Raw genomic sequence first — 5,366 nt, 5'->3', positions numbered from 1 at the left:
AGAAATCAAGAAGCTAATAGACCCATTTCAATAATTGGAGCTAAGATTCACTGAGAGCTCTAAGACTTGTTGTATACTTCTCTTCTTTATCTTATCCTGTTTTTGGTTGCTTGGGGACAAGCAATAGTTTAAGTTTGGTGTTCTGATGAGCGGATATTTTATACACTTTTTAGTACTGTTTTCTTAGTGTTTTGGTTATGTTTTGTTAAGTTTTATCAAGTTTTAGTGAAAAAATCACTATTTGGATGCTACTTTGAGTTGTTGTAGTTTTTCTATATTTTTATGTAATTTTTGGGTGATTCTGGCAAGTTTTGGAAAAGTCTTATTTAAAGATAGAGAAAGGACTTCAGATGCTGTCAGATTCTGACCCCCGTGCATTTGAACGAGCATTTCTGGAGCTGTAAAGGTCCAAATGACGCTCTCTCACCAGCGTTGGAAAGCCATCCAGGGCTTTTCCACAATATATAATAGTCCATACTTATCTTTGAAAATGATGGCCCAAAATGGGCGTTGAACGCCCAACTCACCCCTTTCTGGCGTTGGACATCCCAGAAGGATCAAGCTGGTGTTTGGATGCCCAAAAAGAAGCAAGCCTGGCGTCCAACTCCCCAAGAGGAGTACTAGCAAGTGGATTCACCCCAAGCTCAACCCAAACACTCACCAAGTGGGCCCGAGGAGTTGACTTTCGCACTATTAGTCCAGTTTATCTTATTTCTGTAATCCTTAGTTATTAGGTTAGTATAAATATAACAAAGATCACCATTGTTAGGGATCTTTGCCCTTTTACACGTTCCATATTTCTTTTCTGTATGCTATTTGCAACTAAACCTCCTAAGTTAGGGTTATGAGCTCTGCTGATTCTCATGGATTAATAATATTACTATTTTTATTTCAATATGTCTGATTCTATTCTCTTATGCATTCTTGTTCTTCAATATCAATGAATTGGGGGTGAACCGTGACATTCATTGTTGTTCTACTTGAGTTTCGTGCGAGTCATGACCCGGATAGCATGAACTAAAGCTAGAGAATGCATTGCGGATTCCAAGAGAGTACCTGGGAAACTTTGGATACGTGACATGAAATCCCGTTGACTGTGGGTTACTGAGGTCTCTGTGACGCTAAGGCTAGAGTCAGAAAAGTAGTACTCTCTGATCCAGAAGATCCAACCTTGTCTGTAATATTTTGAGTAGGATCGCGAAGGGGAGTAGATTGCTTAGAGCTTCATCTTCGGCTACAATGAGAAGCCATGAGTCAACTTGATGAGAGGACATGAGTTACTCAGATATGGTGGATTACTGTGGTTTAGAAGAGATTAACTTGATGAGAGGACATGAGTTAGTCACTTACAGCTGCCATTGAATGAATCATTCATTATTGAAGTAGACAGTAAGAAAATTTAATCCGAAAAGAAATAGCATCTCTGAACCCTTAACTAAATCTTTATCACTGTTTTCACATCAATCTAGTATTTCGTTCTTTACTATTTCGTTTATTCTTTCAAATAAACAACCATCTTCTCTAATCGCCTGACTAGGATTTACAAGATAGTCATTGCTTGCTCAATCTGACAATCTCTGTGGGATTCGACCTTCACTCACTTGTGGTATTACTTGGACGATCCGATGCACTTTCCAGTTCAGTTGTGCAGAGTTAAATTTCGCACACCACCCCGCTTCTAGGACTTTATTGGATTTCTCAGTTGGATGATCCATGCACATGAAGACCACTGAAGAAGTCTTAGAGTTGATTGAGATTGTGGCTAATAATTAATATTTGTATTCCTATAAAAGAATAATGAAGAGAGGTGTGATGGAGTTAGATACTTTGGATACTCTTTTGGCACAAAATAAGGCTATGTCTCAACAAATCAGTACAATCACCAAGCAACTAGAACATTTGCAAGTTTCTGCAATAGGAACCCGATGCCTCACCTATGAAAGCCATCAAAGTGAAATTTCTGAGCCTTTCAACCAAGATCAACCCCCTGTTAAGCAAGTTAATTACATGGAAAATTTTTCTAGACCACACAATGACCTTTTTACCAAAACTACAATCTTGGATGTAGGAACCACCCTAATTTGTCCTAGAGAAATCAAAATCAAAGAACCCATAACTTCAATATCTTCAATAACCCTTACCTTCACAAATACCTCATATACAACCACCACAAAATTCACAAATGACTACCCCTCTGAAAAATGCCTTAGAGAAACTCATCCAACATATATCTGTATTTATCCAAAGAAGCACTAATTTTATGGAAGAAACTTCTAATTTTATGCGAAAAATCAAAGCCACTTTTAAAAACCAAGAGGCTTCCATTAGGAACCTAGAGGTGCAAGTAGGCCAACTTGCAAAGCAATTTGTTAAAAAATCCGTAAATACTTTTTCCAGTGACACAATTCCAAATCAAAGAGAAGAATGCAAAGCTATTAATTTAAGAAGTGGAAAGGCGGTGGGAAAAGAAGTCATGGAGAATGCTAACAACAAGCAATCTGAGGAAGCCATGGAGAACTTCATTCCATACGATGCACAAGCCTCTGATTTTCCAATTCAAGCTCAAAAAGGAAAAGCACCAGAAAAGGCAAAAGTGAAAGAATATGAGCCCAAACTCCCGTTCCCTCAAAGGTTTCAGAAGGAGAACAAAGACAGGAAATTCTCCAAGTTCTTGGAAATGTTTCAAAAATTGTAAATCAATATCCCTTTTGCTGAGGCCTTGGAACAAATGCCTCTTTATGCCAAATTCATGAAGGAGTTGATAGCAAAAAAGAGGAATTGGAAAGAGGATAAAATAGTAGTTCTCATAAAAGAATGTAGTGCAATAATTCAAAAGAATTTGCCCCAAAAAGAATTTGTCCAAAAAATTGAAAGATCTTAGGAGCTTATTAATTCCTTTAAGAATTAAAGGAATTAAGAAGTGAAAATTTGTTGGTGAAAGTGGAAAAATTTATATTCCCTGCCGACTTTGTTATTCTTGACACGGAGGGGGATGCAAATGCCTACATAATCTTGGGAAAGCCATTTTTCACCACTGGGAGAGCTTTAATTGATGTACAAAAAGGAGAGTTCACTTTAAGAGTTCATGATGAACACATTGTGCTTAATGTTTTCAAGGCCATGAATTACATGAAAAAATTGACTTAATTGATCCTTTGGTGCAAGAAATCTTAAAAGAGGAAGAGCTAAACATTTTCCTGGAGGAGTCCCCTAAAGAAGGCTACGTGGGTGATGAAAAAAAATTGTCCAATACCACAAAACGAAGCTATTTTAGCCCCTGACAAGGAGGAGGGGCTACCCAAACTTGAATTAAAGCCCCTGCTTCCAACCCTCAAGTATGCTTTTCTTGGTGATGATAAAAATTTTTCAGTAATCATAAGTTCCTCTTTGAGCTTGTCTGACGAAGTTGAATTGCTTAAAGTGTTGAGAAATCATAAAACAATACTTGGGTGGACCATCAAGGATCTTAAAGGTATAACACCGGTGTATGCATGTATAAAATCCCTCTTGAAGATGACTCTAAACCGGTGGTTCAAGCACAACGGAGTCTCAACCCAGTGATCAAAGAAGTGGTGTAAAAAGAAGTGATAAAATTGTGGGATGCGGGGATAATTTACCTAATTTTAGATATTCCTTGGGTAATCCCAGTTCATGTTGTTCCAAAGAAAGACAGAGTCACAATGATCACCAATGAAAAGAATGAGCTTATTTCTACTATAACCGTCACATGATAGTGCATGTGCATTGACTATAGGAGGCTCAACAATGCCACTAGGAAGGATCACTTTCCCTTGCCTTTTATTCTTTAGATGCTAGAAAGATTAGCGGTGCATGCTTTCTATTATTTCTTGGAAGGATATTATGGGTACAATAAAATTGCAGTGGATTCAGTTGTCCAAGAGAAGACGCCATTCACTTTTTCGTTTGGTGTTTTTGCCTACCGCCGCATATCTTTTGGGCTTTGCAATGCTCCTGCCACTTTTCAAAGGTGCATGCTTTCTATTTTTTCTGACATGGTAGAAAGATTCATTGAGGTATTTATGGATGAATTCACTATTTTTGGTGATTCTTTTAATGCTTAGTTTTGAGAAGGTGCCAAGAGACAAACCTTGTCTTGAATTAAAAAAAATATCACTTTATGGTTACCGAAGGAATTGTTCTTGGCCATCGGATCTCAAACAAATGTATAGAGGTTGACAATACCAAGGTGAAGGTAATTGAGAAATTACCACCTCCTATAAGTGTCAAAGCCATAAGGAGTTTTGTTGGTCATACTGAATTTTATAGGAGACTTATAAAAGATTTTTTCAAAATTGCTAAACCATTGAGCAAATTTTTGGTCACTGATGTTCTTTTTAATTTTGATAATGATTGTTTGCATGCCTTTAAAACCCTTAAATCCAAGCATGTCTCTGCCTCCATAATTACTCCACCAAATTGGGCTTTACCTTTTGAACTTATGTGTGATGCAGGTGATTTTGCAATTGGTGCTGTCTTGAGGCAAAGACAAGAAAAGGTTTTACATGTAATTTATTATGCAAGCCGTGTTTTGAATGATGTCCAAAAGAATTACACCAAAACAGAGAAAGAGCTTTTAGCCATGATTTTTATTTTTGATAAATTTAGATCCTATTTAATTGGTTCAAAAATGATTGTTTACACTTATCACTCTACTCTTAAGTTTCTTTTAACTAAGAAGGATGCTAAACCAAGGCTAATTAGGTGAGTGCTTCTCCCTGGAGATAACAAATTGCAAAATTTTACTCCTTGGAGTCCAAGCAAAGGCCAAGTCTGGTGTTGTGCAATGTCATGCGTTATACGCATGAGTGGTACGTTAAACGTGACAAAGCAAACATAACTAAACTTCATCAATTGAGATCCATGCACCTATTGACAAACAAGACGGACATGAGCTCAATGAAGAGATTAAAGAGTACATCGCTGATGATGCATTAGAACCAAGTGCAGTAGAAATGACGCCAACTTCCGATCTACCACTAGTCACGATGGACGTTCCACTTGGTCGAGGTCACCGCATGAAGACACCCTCGGTCAGGTTGCATGATTTTGTCTCTACTGCCACGATACCAACAAGCCTTACCGACCAACCTCTCTCTCCATCAAAATCATCAGGTGTGTCCTATCCTATACAAAATTTTGTGAATTATAATTCTCTTTCCAAACAACACTGTAGTTTTCTTGCCTCTCTCCAGACAGAACAAGAGCCTCTATTTTTCTCTCAAGCAGTTAAAGATGAGCGTTGGCGCAAAGCGATGTCTCAAGAAATTCGTGCGCTTCAACTTAATGACACTTGGAATCTCACAACCCTTCTCCTAGGAAAGAAAGCACATGGGTGTAAGTGGGTT

This window comes from Arachis ipaensis, chromosome B2 (genome assembly GCF_059453495.1).
Source record: "Arachis ipaensis isolate K30076 ecotype BB chromosome B2, ASM5945349v1, whole genome shotgun sequence".
NCBI lineage: Eukaryota > Viridiplantae > Streptophyta > Magnoliopsida > Fabales > Fabaceae > Arachis > Arachis ipaensis.
This window is presented reverse-complemented; position numbering follows the sequence as displayed.